Genomic DNA, 19,414 nt, shown 5'->3' with positions numbered 1-19,414 from the left:
AAAAAGGTTGATCTTTCATTCTGGTTTCTTTCTCCAGAGCGTAAAGCATTTGATTAGCCTTTAGAAGTGTGTAAAATCACAGTGTCCTGACCCGACTGCTATTTTCAGCCTTTAATGACGTCTAATGACGTCTTTCCTGACCCGTGAATACACAACCAGTTACTGACTTCTTCAGAAATAGAAATACTGAGTAATTAATTAATCCATGTTTTTAATACAGAAACACACACTCAAATTACCCTCATACACTCAAGTCTCAAGCTGTGGCCTTTCAACAGTTATGAAGTTAAACTTGATTGCGGAGGAAACGATGAATGAGCAGGTGTCCCAATACTTTTGTCAATGTAGCCGGCTGAAGACGCTGTCTTTTAAGAAGCATGGAATAGCACTTCAATGTCCTTTCTTTCTTTGATATTCAGACACAGTGCGGTGCATGTACTGTCTCTAACTGCCGAGGACTGAGGTTCAGCTGTGTCTAGGTATCAGTACTGGACGCCAGTATCTAAGCTTAGAGGCATCTTTTTAGAGGACTTTCTGACCGTGGACAGTGGAGCCCTTCGTTGCTGTCCAGTGAGACATATATGTCCAAAATGGTGACAGATGGTCTTAACAAAATGACTACATATGAGAGTTTAGCCCAAATCATTTAGAGCATTTCTATTGGTCCATTCATTCAGCGTTATTCACACCTATGGACAGAACTAAAAACGGGACAATATTGGAAATGCATGGTTTTCATTGGACGGCAGCGAACATACTAAATTCCGTATGTAAATGACATGTCAATGTGGTAACAATCTTTTGGCTGGAAAAAAAAGTAGCTAGAGAGAGGTCAGTTAATGTCACAGAAAGAAAAATCAGGGTCTGAACTTTCTTCACACCCACTCTGAGCGTCCTACAGCTTCATCAAACATCCGATTGTACATGGATTACAAGTTTTAAGCCTCAAACTGTAACGTAAATGTTCTTCCACTGGTGAGTTTTCTGCTCGACTCGCTGTTCAGTCGTTAATTAAAAACACGTTCAGTCATTAATAAAAACAGAGCTCTCTCTTTCCGTTAAGGTTAAAGCAGCGGATGTCTTTGAAGTGGTTGCTTTTCAGACAGTTCAGGCTGAATTGGGGAATCTTCGGGGAGAGCCCCACTACGCTTGCTTTTTCAGAGCATTAACACTGATTAACACTATTGTGTAGTGCTGATTTTCACCTTATGTGACCTCAGTATGCTGTAAAAAAGGATTCTGGGGTGATGGTGAGGGCAAAGGTGCAGGTATTTGTCACTGTACAGCGAAATGTGTCCTCCGCATTTAACCACACACACACACACACACTAGTGAACTAGAGGCAGTGAGTACACACACACACACCCAGAGCGGTGGGCAGCCAACTCCAGCGCCCGGGGTGCAGAGTGGGTAAAGGGCCTTGCTCAAGGGCCCAACAGTGGCAGCTTGCCGAACCCGGGAATCGAACCTACAACCCTGTTATCGACAGCCCAGAGCTCTAACCGCTGAGCCACCACTGCCCCAACTTGATTTTTGTTGGGGGAAAAAAGGTTGATCTTTCATTCTGGTTTCTTTCTCCAGAGCGTAAAGCATTTGATTAGCCTTTAGAAGTGTGTAAAATCACAGTGTCCTGACCCGACTGCTATTTTCAGCCTTTAATGACGTCTAATGACGTCTTTCCTGACCCGTGAATACACAACCAGTTACTGACTTCTTCAGAAATAGAAATACTGAGTAATTAATTAATCCATGTTTTTAATACAGAAACACACACTCAAATTACCCTCATACACTCAAGTCTCCAGCTGTGGCCTTTCAACAGTTATGAAGTTAAAGTTATGGGTGATATGAGCAGATTAGGACGTGAGCGGTGAGGGTGCAACCCTGTGTTGCGATTATATTGCTACACATTGCCATTCATTGATTCACAGTATCCCTATTAATTAAAAAAACAACAAACAAACTATGGAAATTGATCAGCCATAACATTAAAACCAGTGAAGTGAGGAATAACACTGATCTGTCAAGGGGTAGAGATATTAGGCAGCAAGTGAACAGTCAGTTCGTGAAGGGATGTCCGTGTTAAAAGCATGACAAATGGACAGACGTAAGAATCTGAGAACCGAGCTGTGGTGTTCTAGGTTCTAGACCACTGGGTCAGAACGTCTCTAAAACATCAGACAGGCCTTTTGATGGATTTCTGGATAGAAATCAACTGGTGAACCAGCAGCACAAGGGTCATGGGTGCCCAAGACTTACTGATGGGATGGTAATGGAGGTCCCACCTTGCAGTGTACAGCGCTCGGTGCCACAGGACAGCCTCAGGAGGCTGGTGGAGTCCATGCCTCGGCTGTTTTTGGTGGTTTTAATGTAACGGCTAAGCTAAGTATTGCGTATTGGCTGAGGTTTAATTACCTCTAGTCTTAAACGTTTTAGGCCATGTTGAACCACAGTCGTGTCTAAAATGTGTCAAAACAGCTTGGTTCCACAAGTCATTTGCATACTTGCATAACTAACGTTTCTTGACCAGCAATCTCTGGAGGCTGGGAAACTCCTGAAAGTGCTTCTGAATGAAGGCTGTTGGAATGCGCTGTAAATGATGGGAAGGTCACTGTGGTTCAAGACATTAGTGGTTGTGGTGTGCTGATGTTTGTTTGCTCATTCAAAGCTATGCACTCTTGCTGCTGCATCTGCCACTGGTTAACTGGATCCGTCTTAATGTAATGTTAGCTGGCAGTACATCCAGCCACTTGGTCTTCATGTGCTGTACGTCGCAAAAATGTGCGTGTTCACATTCTTCATAGCTAAATAGATCAGCATGTGGAGTTAGAGCTTTCTGTGAGCTGCCATGTTTCTATCGCTGTGAAAGAAGAAGCTCAAGGCTGCCCTTCCCTTATTGTTGGATGCGCTGAATACTTTTGAGTGTTCGGCTCTGTACGTGTTTATTACAGTGAGGCTGTGATTGGATTGAAACGATTGCACGATAGTATAGGGGGTAGTGCTGGGTGGTATGGTGGTTCATTTAGTAGATATCATTTAAAATTTGTGCTACGGCCCTCGTTCCTTATATACAGTAATATTGAAACGTAACAAACAAGTGCAGAACGAAATTTAGCACTGTGTAATTTAGTCGCATCATAAACATAACATTTTTTGCTTCTTATATTTCTATAATTCTATATTTTTGTATTTTATTTTTTAACTTAAATTTAACTTAAATGTAACTTATTTTATTTTATTTTTAATTTTTTTACTTTTGCGCTTTATTTCATTAAGTTAAGGTTTATTTTAAGTTTAAATTTAGATCTTTATTGAATAGCTTTGATGTGGGCAGACTGTCAAAAATTTGCATTTCACTGCAAGTTATACTGTGCATTACTATGTATGTGACAAATAAAATTTGATTTGATTTGATTTGAAACAGCTTAAAATAATTAGCATTGTGTTGCTAGCAACAGTAGGCTAGTACACAAACGCTCCTGAAGGACCCTGGCCTGTTTTCAAGCCCACCCACTTCTTGGAGGAGTGAGGGGCAGGCGTTACAACTCATACAAGATCTTTGGGAGAGCTCGCTAACCAGTCTGTTGGACGTTTTAGCTACAATCACCCAGTAAATTACAAAAACAGAGCTCTTTAACTCTTTCTCTCTCTCTCTCTGCTTAACTTTTTAGTTCATAAACTTTCAAAATATGTTTTAAACAACAAAGCAATAACAGGTTTATCTGTATTATATCTTTGAGTTCTGTTTTGCACACAAAAAATATTTAATATAGATTTCTGCTGTTAAATATGTGTATTGGTAGTAAGTAAGTAAGCCACTGGTAACCTATAAAGACAGGCCTGCTGTTTCTAATAGGATTCTAATAAAAAAAAAGAAGGCAATTCATAAGTCAGTTTTACTGGCAAAAATCTATAATAATAATATATAATAAATAATAATAATAATATATGAGTAAATGATGCACATTTTTGGTCATACCGCCCAGCCCTTATAGGGAAGCACTATTTACTTCCATAAGTAGCGTTATAGACACTCAAAAGAATTCAGACACTTCCTCATCATCAGCTCTCATGAACAAATATGGGATTGACTGAGCCATCTTTAAACCTCCGCATACACACAGGACTGAATTCTGAAGTAAGGTTAGTAAAGCCTTGGGCTGTTCATGGACTAATGGACTTTGAGCGCTATGTTGCTGAGCAGCCTATGCCAACTGTTAACAAACTATGTGGGAAAGTATGTGAAATTCAGTGTCCAGTGGCTGGTAATCATCACTGTTGCTTAGTAAGAAGACTTACCAAAAGACTCGCATAGCTTTCTGGTCTACATTCAGCTGATGTAGTGAGCTGAGCTGTTCACTAGGAATTACCAGTGCATTGTGGGAGATGTGGCAGTACCGCAAAATCACAAATTCACAGCTCAAATTCCACTGTGACACTCAGAGAAAAATGGCTGATATACTCAGTAGTGCCCTAAGAAAATGAATAGGGATCCATTTGGGTGGTTCCTCCATGGCATCCCTCAGAGAACCTTTAGAAGCACTGTTATTTTTCACAGTGTAGGGAATTTTAATCATCTAGAAATAATTCATAGGGATGTCCTGATACAATTTTTTTGCCCCTCTGATCGAAAGTCTCTTAATGCTGATTATTAGTTGATTCTGATCTGATCTGTGTGTGTGTAAATAATAATCCAACCCCACAGTTTAGATCAGACGAGCTGCTGATTAATGGGTTCAGTAAAATCACTTTATTTTCAGTCTCAGTTTCTATAATCAGACTTTCTGGACTGATTAATTCAGTTTAGTCCAGACTTTTCTTAAAATGATGTTTTATAGTGTTTAATATCTAATAATCCAGTCTGATCTCCTCCCTGACCAATCAGCTCCCAGCTCCTTTACTTCACTGCAGTCTAATGAGTAGTGGTACACACTCGGACTGGTATCTGTGGTCGTTGGTCTACTGGTGTGAAATTGAAGCGGTTCTGAACGGGTTCTTCAGTGCTGCTTTATAAACAGAGAAAGGCGAGTGAGCAGTTCTGCGGTTCTCCCGCTGGTAAAACAGAGCGTTCCAGTGAGGGTCAGATATTATGGTCTGTTTTCAGGTTCCACTGTAAAATAGCTCCACACTGCAGAACCTCAACTCCTTTATTTACCTTCTGAGAACGTCCACACTGCTGCTGCTGCTGCCGGCTGGCCAGGGATAATGTCCGTTAAAGGCGCCTTGAGGACACCAGGTGGCGCTCTGAACACTGTGGTTAAAACAAAGGCTCTGAACTGGATTGGGGTTAAATAGGCCTGGATCTGCCCCGATCCCGATCCACTGGACATTCCTACGACTAATACTGACATATTTGAGGATTTTCCGTCCTTAACCCGAAGCACTTTTGCATTTAAAACCTTGTCACACACACACACACACACACACACACTCCTAGTTTCTCACATCCTGTTTCTGCAGCTCTGCAGTCACACCACAGAAGCCACGGGGTGACCAACTGAAGTGCTGTGACAGAGTGTGACGTAACGCGTTAAGGGGCGTGGGGGGTTTCTGCTGTTTTTCTTCTGCTTTTTAACTTTTTAACTCTCAAACTGAAGGGAAAACCCCAGCTGTCCCACGGCCTCCATCGAGCAGCCAGCAGGAGAAACGCACCAGTCGCTCTTAAACGCTGCAAATTAGAGCAGATTCGTCCGGTTCTTGCTGTTATTGTCGGTTCTTATTAGGCTTGAACTATTAACCCTTTGTGGACTCCCCCGCCGTTTATCACAGTCCTGCAATGCGTCTGATTTTGATTGGCAGGAGGCTCCGGAGCACCTGCATGCAGGTAAATGTGGTCATTTTGGTCACTTTATTACTTTTCAGAGGTGTGTATTTTATGACTTGTGCTTGGGCGCGTTTACATGTGTGTATTTGCGCAGCATGGTGTGTGTGTGTGTGTGTGTGTGGTTGGCTTCAGCAGCCCGATGACTCTGGAGGTGGTCATGGTTTAAAAGCATTTGAAGATGAATCATATTAAGAATCATATTTGGTTAATTCACTCATTTGATTGTATTCACGTTTGGGGTTTTCTAGGGTTTAAAGACCTGGTTTATTAAGGGCATCAGTGTTGCTCACACACATTTATGCGCGCACAAAAGGTCACTAATGTGACCACGGACTAATCAGCAGCCTACACGCCACAGCATTCGTAGATTTTAGGAATGTATGCTTATATAGGACACTAAATAACCCCTTAACCTTACAGCCGTGGAAGCCAATAGCATGATGAAGGTGTTGAGAGTTGTTTTTCATGTAGTTACGGAGTATTACGCTTTAGTATGTGGACACATAAAAGAGATGTAATGGGATAAAAGCTAGTGAATGGAAGTGGAAAAACCTCCAGACAAGTGTAGATTGCTGTTTCTTTAATTCTATCTTACCTAACCTCTTGAGTCTTTGCACCCTTTAACCCTTTAATAAAAGCAGCAATTAAACATTTATCTATATCTATAGTCTAATATTATTGAGCTCTGTTTTGCACACTAAAAAATGTGTGTCCCACTGCTGGGCTGAAAGTGTTATTACACACTTCTTTTACTAAAGAATAGCCCCACCAGATTGTACAGAGGTCCCTTAGTGTGTAATAAGCCTTGGAGTGTTAAATGGTTAATTCGCCTGCATGTCTGTGCTAATGCTGCCTATTTTCTTTAGGGTAGGAAGCTCCACACCATGAAAATGTCTGTAGTTTTTACGGTGAAAAGCTGTCAAATCATGACCGTAAACAACTGTAACCTGTTTAAAAAAAAAAAAAGATTGAATACAGTTTCTTAAAAAAAAAAAAAAAAAAACTGACATTACGATATTTTGTTGCTCTGCAGTGTATATTGTAATTAGGGCTGGGCAATATGATGCTATTTTATTGTATTGTGATTAAGACATGAATATCAATCACTGAACTAAGTACGGGAGTATTTGGACAGTAGTTTTTAAGAATCTGTCACTGTCAATTTTTTCGTGTGATCTTGTGTATTGTGATAAATATCATGTACCGTGAAAATTTTTAAATATTGTGATATAATCATTTTTACCATATCGCCCAGCCCTACTTGTAATATTAAACAATACAGGAGTTTCAGAGATTTACAGAGATTCCTTCAGACGTCAAAGATCCAACATGTCATGATAATAATAATAACCTCTGTTGATCCAAGATTGGTGTGAAATAAATGATATTGAGCTGATAGAATCAGCCTGTGGTAGATATTAGGGATGCACCGATTTGATACTAGGATCGGATATCGGTCCCGATACTAACAAAATCAGCTGGATCAGGTATCGGATAATTAGTCTGATTCAAAGGACCGATCAATTCACGGAACCCAATTCTCACACCAGAATTAGTAATCCAGCTTATCCTCCGTATAAGGAGAACCGAGAAGGGAGGAGCTGCTCGCTCCACTTTAGTTTTTACAGACTTTGAATTTCAGAATAAAAGTCCTGAGCCCAGATGACAGTTATTCATTTGAGGGACCAATAAACAGATATTGGGTTTATTTATATCTGTGTTCATTTGTTATAGTTTGTTTTACTAAAGTAACTATTACGTCAATCCTGGTGCCTTAAGTCTCTCCCAGATGGTCATGGTATATGGTTTATTAATTCAGCAATGGTATCGGATTGGTAGCGGGTATCGGCCGTCATGCAAAGTTCATGTATCAGTATCTGTATTGGTACAGAAATAAGTTAGATCGGTGCATCCCTGGTTGATATGTAATGAAAAATAAGAAAAATGTGACTTTCCGTTTGGTATTAAGCAGATTGTAGCACGACCTGTATGATTAAATATGACATTTCACATGTGACCTGCGATGTGGCTATTGCTCATGCACACATAGAGATGATAGTGTTGAATCGGTATGTTGTTCAGCTCTGGATTCTGTAAAAAAAAAAGTATTTATCATAAAATCTGTTATTCCAGCGTTTATTACTCAGCTAATAATATTTACATGATAGCCAACACTGTCATTCCTGCATTTATTTTTGGTGATAATTTCCCCACAATTACATGTAATCGTCAATGTGTTTGAATACACTGTTAAAAAAAAAAAAAAAAAAAAAAAAAAAAAATATATATATATATATATATATATATATATATATATATATATATATATATATATATATATATATATATATGGCACAATACTAGAATTTCATGTATTAGACATTACGCAGGGGTTGTTTGAGTGAAGAGATGGTGTTTGAGGAGACTTTTAAAGGTTTAACCCCGTAACGAAGAAAGGCTTGTTACACACTTAGGTGTATAATTGAGGAACTACAGGGGCGTCTGCATAAACTGGAGGGGCTAATTTTTGGTACTAGAAGTTTGTAATAACACTTTCGGCCCAGCAGCGGGACAGGGGCTGTTTAAGAGGTTAAAGAAGTTGATGGAAAGGATATTTACCAATGCAAAGGTTCCCCACACCGACATTTCTTTATGGGACCAAAAATAGTTCTTCTGTGGCATCACTCAAACAACCCTTTCTAGCACCTTTATTTTTAAGAGTGTAGCTGACAAAACAGATATACCAGCTAATTTACTGCATATAAACAGAACCAACCCGACTTCAGCCCAATGCTGAACACAGACAAAGGGCCTAAACCTGGGGCAAACCCTGGTTTATCGAGTAGAAGACTTCTTGTGGTGCAACCAACAATAAAGGCAGCATATCTAGTTAATAATAGCTCGGATTGTAAACAAACATTTTTTATTATAAAATGTAAAAGTTGCCAAAAGAAAAAAAACACACAGTGTAATATCTAACACATGAAATTCTAGTATTGTAAAATATCGAACTATTATTGGTTCCATAAAAAAATGTCAGTGTGGGGAACCTTTGCATTGGTAAATATCCTTTCCATCGATTTCTTTATATATATATATATATATATATATATATATATATATATATATATATATATATAAAAATTTTTTTTTTTAAACAGTGTATTCAAACACAATGGTGAGTACATGATTACATAATAACTGTGGGGAAATTTGAATAAATGCAGGAATGACGGTGTCGGCTATCGTAAATATTATTAGCTGAGTAATAAACACTGGAATAACTGATTTTCTGATATAAATATTTGTGTTTTGGCTGATATATGTATTTACAGAATCCAGGGCTGCACAAATACTAAGGCATCAGGGTTGAATTATAGTTACTTTACTAACTTTGTAAAATAAACCATAACAAATGAACACCGATATAAATAAATTCCCTTTCTAGCACCTTTATTTTTAGAAATGAATGTCAATATGTACTTTCTCTTTTCCCTCTCTCTCTGGTCTGTAGTCTATATCTGCATTCAGAGCAGCTCCAGAGTTTGAGGAGTTAGTAAATGTGACCTTGAATGAACCTGGGAATGAAGTTCAGTGTTGGGTTGGTGGAGAGCGTGTAGCTGATCTTTCCCTTGTGTATTAATGCTAAAGTGTGTCTGCAAGAAGCACCAGTAAGCAGAGGGCTGTCATCACGCTCGTTCATCCAGCATCACATACACTATATGTCCAAATGTTTGTGGACAGCCTTTCTAAAAAAAATGCATTCAGATATCCATTGCTGACAAAGATGCTTAAATGCACACACACACACACACACACACATACACACACAGCTCAGAATAGGACTCTCTGGAGCAGATCAACATGAACCTGTTAGCACCATGCTGCCTAATGCCAGGCATGGGCTTGAGGGGTATAATAAAGCCCCCTAGCAGCATTGAGATGTGGAGCCCTGGAATAACTGTGTTCTCTGGGAATGATGGTTGGTGCTCCATCCAGTACTTTTGGGATGAGTTGGGGAGTTGGGAATGAGGTGAGTGCAATCAAATGCTCACAGCAGTAGAAAGCCTTCTTCCCTGTACAGTAGACAGAGACAGTCACTCTGACAAAAACAGGATCATTTGTTTGTAATACCCTTGATTTCTGAAAACACAGTAAATGACCTGGTGTCCCAATACTTTTGTCACTATAGTGTATTTTCTTGGTCAACTGTGGTAAAACTGCGTCTGTGAGTGAGTTTAAGTGGGTTTGGTTTGGGGTCAGGTAGCTGGTTAGGTCTTGTCTCAAAGTTGCAGGTATGGGTCAGATGTGGGGTTAAGTTCAGGTCCGATTACCAGAGAACAGTAGGGCTGCACCGATCCGACACTAGGATCGAATATCTGTCCCCATATTAACCAAGTTAGCTGGATCGGGTATCTGATAATTAGTCTGATCCAAGGGACCGGTCCATTTTTACGGAACCCAATTCTCGCACTGCCGGTATTCTAGGCTTCATAACCCAGGATCAGAGTAACCGACAGATGTGAGACACACATAGCAAACAGCAAGTGTGGTGCCCTCGACCTGGCGTCATCTCTCAGGGGGTAATCCAGCTTGTCTTCCATATAAGGAGAACCGAGAAGGGAGGAGCTGCTCACTCCTCTTTAGTCTCACAGACTTTGAATTTCAGAATAAAAGTCCTTTATAACTTTCTTATAGTTTGTTTTACAAAGTTAGTAAAGTAATGATTACATCAATCCTGGTGCCTTAAGTCTTTCCCAGATGGTGAGGTATGTGGTTTATTAATTCAACAATGGTATCGGATCGTTATCGGGTATCGGCCGATACGCAAAGTTCATGAATCTGTATCTGTGGGATTATATGATTGGTTGTCATTTAACCTCTTACACTCTAGTCTTATTATTCAGCTCTAAATCTTCATTGGAAGGATTTTCTTAGCCTAGATGGCTAAATGGTAAAGCCTATCTGGTAGAGTCCCGCAGGGTTCTATTTTGGGGCCTGTGAAACTTATGTTAATCATGCCAGTAATGTAATTCTGAGAGTTATGAGAAGTGTGATGGGGGGCTAAGGGGGCAATACATTGTGACGAACCTTTAAAACTACCTCTTTAACCCCTTTGCGCTCCTTAGCACTAATTGCTGTGTTGATGGGTTGGTGGGTGGCCTGTGCAGTTCAGTGGTATCATGCATGTCGATTTTGAAAGCCTGAATGCTGAAAGAATGTGCGTCTCTTTGTCTTTGGGTCTCTTAAGTGTGCGCAGGTTTAACCACAGGCAGCCTGAGGTGATGCATGCAAAATCTCTCCACTGTGAATGGAAACTTCTGGGCTCACTGAGGTGCAGAAACGCACAAGTTTACACTGTCCCGTCCATCAGAGCAAAATCAGGCTTGGCTTATGTACTGCGTCTGTCTACCGGGGTCGCAAAGCCCACCAGTCACTCGCGCTGAAACGAGGAAAGGATGTGTAATAATCAATCTTAATCTCTCTCTCTCTCTCTCTCTCTCTCTCTCTCTCTCTCTCTCTCTCTCTCTCTCTCTCTCTCTGCTCTCTCTCTCTCTCTCTGCTCCTGTCTCTCTCGCTCTCTCTCTACCTCCCTCTCTCCATGTGTGCTTTATTAATTATATATATATATATATATATATATATATATATATATATATATATATATATATATAACTTGATTATTGAAATAACTACTATAAAAACTTTTTTTCTTTGGGTAGTAATTATTAGTAAACTACTTAGTTTACTACTTAGTAAAACTACTAAGTACGTTGTGTGTGTATGTGTGTGTGTGTATATATATATATACAAACACACACACACACACAAACACACATTATTGGTAGTATTTACTCCTTAAGTACAATAGTTACTGGTAATAACTACTAACACACTTATTTGTAGTTTTATTTATGTAATAACTCTCATTAATGTCCATATTAATTATAATTATTGTAAATATAACAATACTTTAGTAAGAACTATTCAGTCATTATAATGCTATTATGCTATTTATGACCACTTACAAGTCGTAGTCGTAACTTGTAAGCAGTAAACTCTATAACTTTTAGAATTAACTACTTCCACGCTTATTATGAATAGTAGTTACTTAAGTACACTTATTAATAGTAGGTACTTAAATACACAAATTAGTAGTAATATTAACTACTTTTGAGAAGAGTTAACAACTTCCACACTTAATAGTTAATAGTAGCTACTTAAGTACACTTATTAATAGTATCTACTTAAGTACACTAAATATTAGTAATATTATTATATATTATATTAATTTTATAATGATAATAATTTTACTTCTAAGTAGATTTAACTACTTCCACGCTTATTAGTAGTAGTAGCTACTTAAGTATACTTATAATAATATCTACTTAAGTACACTAATTATTAGTAATATTATATATTATATTAATTTTATAATGATAATTCTACTTCTGAGTAGAATTCACTACTTCCATGCTTATTATTATTATATTATTATTATTAGTAGCTACTTAAGTACACTTATTAATAGTAGCTACTTAAGTACACTAATTATTACTATTATGGTAGAATTAACTACTTTCACGCTTATTAAGTCAAGACAAGACAGGACAAGACCACCATATTCACCATTAGTGTCGGAAACACAGATGAAATTTGGCCTCCAACTTTAACCCATCCGTGCAGTGAACACACACACACACACACACACACACCCTGTCATCAATAGCCTGGTGCTCTAACCGCTGAGCCATGTATTAGTAAGTATAGTATAGTATATAGTAAGTATTTAAGTACACTGACTCTACAGGAGTAACTAGTGTTCACTATGTATCAGTAGTAGCTATTCAAGCGCACTCGTGTACAATGCCTAAGTACATAGACATTAGTAGTAGATGACTGAAGTAGGATATCATATGAGTCAGCTACTTGTGCATGCATAGTATTATTAGTAAGAAGAGGTCGAGTACAGTAGTTAAAGTAATTTAAGTACCGTGTGTAAGGTGCATGTGATTTGGTGCTTTCCACCGCTGCCCACTCGCTTGGCTTTTGTGATCCAATAAGTATTTCTCTCTCCCTGTCTCGCTGCTTCTGTCCCTCTGTGTTTTCAGACTGCACCCCATGTCGTGTGGATGTAGGTCTAGGACAGCGGTCTAGGACAGCAGTGGATTTCTCCGAGCAGTAGATGAGACTGTATTTGTGAGAATTTCCTCAGTTTCTGGTTGATCTTTGTCTTTGAGGACAGATGTGGTTTGTTTGGCTTCCTGCTGTACAGAGTGCAGGCAGCCCATATTCTTCGGAGTGAGTACTGTATGGTGCGATTTAGTGAAAAGGTGAACTTGTGAGAGATTCCTCTTCTTCTTTTTTTTCTTCGTTGTTTTGGTGCTGCACTGCCTGTGAAATATTCACAGCCTTGGGTGTCTTCCCATTTGATTGGGAATTGACTATGATCGGTATAACTGGAATCATGGTCAATATTGTGTGGCTTTTTTTATTATTATTTATTTAACAAGAAGTTAATTTCTACAGGGCTCAAAGTGGACCAGTGGAGTAAGGCGGGTTCAAATACCGGGTCAGAGCTCCGAGAGAAACTTATCAGGTCACTGAACACTGAACATCCTCTGGAGTTCTGCTGCCATGATATCATTTTAGGATTGTTGGAGACTTTTTTAATCATCTTGTGGTCTCTGCTCTTGGGCTGAACTTGCCTGGCCGTGGTACAGTGGAACAGTGGCTGAATTCTAACAGTTCTGAGATCTTTCTAAGACTGCTGCTTCTACAACCTTCTTTCTGAAGGCCTCAGAGAGCTCTCTGGATCTGGTCATGATGGTGATCTTCTTCACCACTCACTTCAACCATCAGTCAATCAAGAGCAGACCAGACTAAACGTCTGAGGTTTAAATAAGACTCCAGACTCCTCCAGAATAATCCTCTCCAACCATGTTCTGATCATCTGCAGCTGATCTTCTGCATCTGGTTCTAATTCTAAGTCCATTTCATAAATGATGTTTAATGAAGTTTACTTACCTCCATCCTAGAACAAATCTCCAGATGTTTAAATATGTAGACTGCGGTACCCTGAAGAACCCTTGAGGAACCTTTGAAGAACCCTTGTACTACTCTGCATATTCTGTAGTTTGTAGATCTATGTGATCTGCATACAGACCTTTTTAGAGGTTATGGGGTTAACCTGAGGTTAAGTTTCAAGGCCCTGAGGGTGGAACACTGTTCTTCTGACCTGTGGCTGAAACCACAGGGCCTGTGTGTGTGTAAGTAGTTCCACCCTGTGCCTCTTTGGCATCTTTATGGAAATAGACTCTTATCGTTTCTGCTCGTGTCGGGACTTTAGCATGAGGTGCAATGAATCAGGTCAGGAAAGCCAAGCTCTTGTGCTCTGAGAGGCCTTGTGATTCCTTTAAAGGTTATTTTTCATGCCTTAGTGGACTGAGCTGGTTAGGGAAAGGGTAAATGCGTAACCTTGTGTTAAGCATGAAACAAACACACCCAGGTTTATTACCTTGCCGTCAGTTAGAGCTTCATTCAGTAAGGCTGAGCTGAGAACTAAGAAGATCTAGGTAAAGGCAGGCTTCCTGAGTGTCCTCAATAATTGGAGCACTTGCTGGTCACTTGCCTTTATGCATGTTGGTTACATTTTTGCAGCCAGTTCAGCCAGATTTCGTTCTGTTTATGGTGAAAACAGATGTTGTGGACGGGTACTAAAACTGGGTTCCAAAAGCCATGACCCAGCCATTACCTGATTAGTAGAGCAAGAACTGAACTGTGTCCAATCAGTTTCCTGCAGAAACCCAGGATTGCACCAGGGACCTTCTTTCTGAAGGCCTCAGAGAGCTCTTTGGATCTGGCCATGATGGTGATCTTCACCACTCACTTCAACCACCAGAGACCTTTAGAATCAGAATCAGGTTTATTGGCCAAGGATGTACGACATCGAGAGAATTCGACCCTTCCTCTCTAGAGAGTCGCCCAGGTGCTCGTTCAGTCTCTTGTCACTTTAAGACCTGACTACTACTGCAGCTCTCTTCTGTCTGGTCTCCCTCTGCTCACCATCAGGCCCCTGTAACTGATCCAGAATGCAGCGGCACGGGTCGTCTTCAATGTTCCTAAATTCAGCCATGTCTCTCCACTGCTGCGTTCCCTCTTTACTGAAGCTTCCTATAGCTGCTGCCCAGGTCATCAGATTCAAACCCCTGACTCTGGCCTACAAAGCCAAGAACGGACCAGCCAGCCCCTCCGTACTTGATGGCAATGGTCAAAAGCCGATCCACACCAAGAGCCCTTCCAGCTGTCTGTACTGTGTTGTTCTGTCCGCACTTGTTTGTTTGTTTGTGTTGCACTTGTGTCTTGTATGCACTGTCTATGTTGCACCATGGTCCTGGAGGAACGTTGTTTCGTTTCACTGTGTACTCTGTATGTAGTTGAAATGACAATAAACCCACTTGACTTGACTTGACTTGAAGTACGGCTCGGCTCGACCCGCCATCCTTTAAGATCCACGGAAGACGAGTTTTCTGTCCTGGCACCAAAGTAATAGTATACACAGTATACACAGACTTTTCCAGGACATTTCTATACAGTGTGCTTTACAGTGTTATTCACAGAACAGCAGGAAGCAACACTATACAGATTAAATATTGTGTAAACACAGCAGTGTAAACATGAGATGAGTAATGGTGCAGTAATGCAGTGACTGTAGGATAAGAGTGATACGAGTTTATCAGTATTATCTGTGGCCTGTAGCTGATGATGGTGATCAGCTGTTGATAACTGTGATGGCCTGAGGGTAAAAACTGTTCTTGTGTCTGACCGTCTTAGTGGACGTTCTCCCAACTGGGCTCTGAGAGAAGTTGAGGGACAGTTGTAAAGGGTGGATGGTTTTATCTGTGAACACTTACAGAAATACAGAAATTAGCAAGAACATAAACAATACAAAGGGAATGCAAACCAAGTAAATAAACCAAAGGAAAGTATAATGCATCGAAACGCAAGGAAAGAAGACTAATTGATATGGTAATAATAAATCAAACACTTACTCAATCCATAAATCATAATGTTGCATAATCCATAGCAAACGAAATCAAACATCTAAGCAGCAGTTGTCCATGGCACTAAGAAAATGACTGACTGTGGCCTTTTATACTTTACACCCACCATATCCTATTACAAGGAATCATGGTCTTTGGAGTTCCCTACCTGCTCCCTTTCCAACAGGTGGGTTATATTTATATTATTATATTTCAAAGAAAGTGTAACAAGCATAAAGTGATAAACTGGGCTACCACAAGCCTCCATGCACCTTGGCATGAATTCTGCACATCTCTGAAGTCGTACTAGAAAGGTGGAGCACCACTCGTCCACTGTTCTTCAAGTGGTTCTTCAAGAATGCTTGGCCAAATCTCTCATAGGTTTTTAAAACTGGGTTGAGATCTTCTGGACCTCTTCATTGTAAGGGTCAAGGTTTCAGGCCAGACCTGTTCTTTTGGCTCTTGTGGTTTTGGTTACTGTAGTCTTGTTTGCCCCCCCTCTGCCTCTCCTACACCATCTCTCTAATTAACACACTACAGGCTGAATTAGAGCTGGGCAATATGATGATATTTTATCATATTGTGATACATTTTGTTATGATGATAACAATAAGCTTTTCTAAGCATATGGCGGAGACTGTTAGTGCTTAATAAACCCTAATCAGCTGCAGGTTTCATTGCTAATAGTGTAATTAGACTGGGTTAATTAGATAAATAAAAAAAACACTGTATTCAGTACGGGAGAGGAAATGAATAGTAGTTTATAAGAATCTGTCGCTACTGATGTTTTTAGTCTGTGAATACATGTATCATGATTTCATGTATCGCTAAAAAAAGTCTTTAAATATCGGGATATAATATTTTTACCATATCGCCCAGCCCTAGGAAGAAGTTACTACCTCAGGGTGGCGCTATGCGGCCCTAGATGGAACTGTAACTTGCACAACTGTCAAAAAATCAGAAGAAACTTGGGTTTCTTTGTACCGTACTCATACCAAACTGGTGTGAACCAACCTGTGAGCCATTAGAGCTTTTTCTGTTGCAGTATTGATCTAAAATTGAGGTCAGCAGGTCTTGCTGGTCAGCAGGCCTTAATGTTAGCCTGCTTTATCCATTCCACAACCACCACTGATGTATATTTGGGGTCATTGTCCACAAGTTCCACTGGCACCAAAGCTGCCCAGGATCACAACATTCCCACCACCATGTTTAACAGTTGGTGCCGTGTTATTGGGGTTGAATGCCTGCCATTATCTTCTCTAAACATACCTCTGGTCATCAGCTCAACAGCTCAATCTTTGTCTTATCTGACCATAAAACTGTCCTCCTGAAGACCCTACTTCTGTCCATGTGGTCAGCTGAGAACTGTAGTCAGGCTTATAAGTGCTGATAGTAGAGCAGGGGCTTCTTTCTGACCGTGAGCTGAATCTGAATTTGATGCTGTTTTTCATTTCTATCGACTGTCTGACAAAACAAACAAGGTCGTAGACAAAAATAGCAGCATGTGACGATCAGGTTGGTGGGTTTTTGAGCTCGCCACCTTTTTGACGCCTCACCTTTTTACATATGTAAACTCTCCTGTTACAAGTTTACACACTTCCGTCCCTCTACACTTGTGTTTTCAGAGAGGGGATGGTGTGTTTATTGAGTCCTTTTAGCTGGTCGGTTTAGTTGGCTTCTTTTATCTGGTTTGGTCATCATTTTTAGCCTTCTGCTGAATAATTTCCAGTTGATCAGATTACCAGTTTCCTTCTGTAAATGCTATTTTGCATATTTTGTTTTGTTCTGCAGCCACATTTTTGGGGAATTCCAGCTTATTGTTGTAAGTACATGATGTAACTGAACTCCACTGAAAAGCTGGACGGAAGATCTTCCTTTTTTTGGCTTTTTTAACAGGTTTGGTGATCGGATCACGTCCGGATTTCACTTCGCATGAAAAGCCAGGTTTTAAAACCCATGAGACACATTGTGATCAGATTACGATCGGATCACTTAAACCCCATTCAAAGGTAGTCAGAGGTGGATCTCCTCCTCCAAGTGTAAACAGGCAGTAAAGTAAAAGGTTGCTGTGATCGGATTCTGTTGGACGAGTAATAATTACTGTGGATCTTGGCTTCTCTCTCTTCCTGTGTGTGTCTGTGTGTGTTTTCAGGCTCGAAGAGTTTCTTTCTTTTTGAATATGCAAAAATTACACACTTATAACCACTGTGGACTACTGCCTTGACCTTCACGGCAAATTCACTGGAGTGTGCAGCGTACCAGTGTGTAAACTTAAGACACCGTCTATTTTTAGCACTTTGTGTTGATAAAATACGGCCGAGCCCATTAAGAGGATGATTATTGTAAATGGAGATAGATCATACATTATACATCACAACATTCACTGTTTCTCTTTGTTTTGCTATTTTTATTTCTATTTAAAAGTTCTTTTTTAACCCAGAATGCTCGGGGGTGTGTAAACTTCAAAGCAGGTAACACACTGTGTATCACACCAACATTCTTGGAAACCTTTCTCTGGCCTCTCTCTCTGTCACACACACACACAGTCTGCTTTGATTTGGAAAGAATGCAGGATGTAGTTTCTGGTCACTAACGGTAGTAGACATGCATACACTGTAAAAACCACGTTCGTTTGAAGTTTATTCACGAAAACAGTAAATAAACTTTAAATAGGACATTTTTAAATTATACATTTGAAGCAGTCTGGTCAAAATACTTTAAGCCATTTTAACAATAACCAGTGTTACAGAGTAAACATTTTAATTTTATACATTAATTTCTTTTTTGTATCGATACATTTGATTTGATTGATAAAGAACAGCTTAAAAATACATTTAAAATCCATAAATTGCATTCTAAAAAACATAATATTCTTTAAATTATAAGATAAAGACTTTTTATTATAATTGTATTATGTTACTATTCATCATAATATTTAGAGGCAACTTATTTTTTAATGCTGAATTTTTTTTTTCTTTCTTTGTTGTTTGTTTTCCAACATAAATCAGAGTAAATAGCAAGTATCATTCCTGTGTATCAGTGTTTTCTTTCTGAATATGATTTACAGTACTGTATAAGGTTCAGTCAGTGTAATTGTTAAATACATAGCAAAACTAGTACTCCAGCACTCAGGATTCATAAGTTAATTACATTTATTCAATCAAATTAAAGTGTTTTATTTGGCACATCTACAATCATACACAGTACAGCAAGCAGTGTACTACTCTGACGACTGCCTGGTCATGTGGAAAACGAGCTTAAAAGATATATCGATATATCAAAAATGTCAACTTTACAGAAGTAGGAAAAAAACGTATTAACTTTCAATGGAAAAATATTAGATTGTTCTGGAGCATTTCTATTGGTTCATTCATTATGAAATTTTGACACCACCTAAAGAACAACTGCCACCGATTATCAGATTATGTCAGAGTAAAAAATGAAAAACAGTAATTGATCGTTTTTCTTTATAATCTGATACGTACAAAAATCTGCAGAAAATCAGATTTTGTTAGTAATTCAATCAAAGCGTGCTTGGGTAATCAGA

At 39.4% G+C, this 19,414-nt stretch overlaps 1 protein-coding gene across 2 annotated transcripts in view; it reads left to right on the top strand.

Moving 5' to 3' along the window:
* Positions 1-19,414, top strand: part of jak2a (Janus kinase 2a) — an 86,146-nt gene that overhangs the window by 18,124 nt on the left and 48,608 nt on the right. Inside the window, exon 1 of one of the 2 annotated variants that reach the window (XM_072661250.1) lies at positions 5,605-5,824. The exons of the other annotated variant lie outside the window; for it this stretch is intronic. The gene's annotated coding sequence lies outside the window, so the exon portion shown is untranslated. Of the gene's footprint in view, positions 1-5,604; positions 5,825-19,414 lie in introns of those variants that run through there. 2 annotated transcript variants of the gene reach the window in all.

This window comes from Salminus brasiliensis, chromosome 18, assembly GCF_030463535.1.
Source record: "Salminus brasiliensis chromosome 18, fSalBra1.hap2, whole genome shotgun sequence".
Lineage (NCBI taxonomy): Eukaryota > Metazoa > Chordata > Actinopteri > Characiformes > Bryconidae > Salminus > Salminus brasiliensis.
Note: the sequence above shows the minus strand (reverse complement) of the source record. Positions and strands in the feature narration are given on the sequence as shown.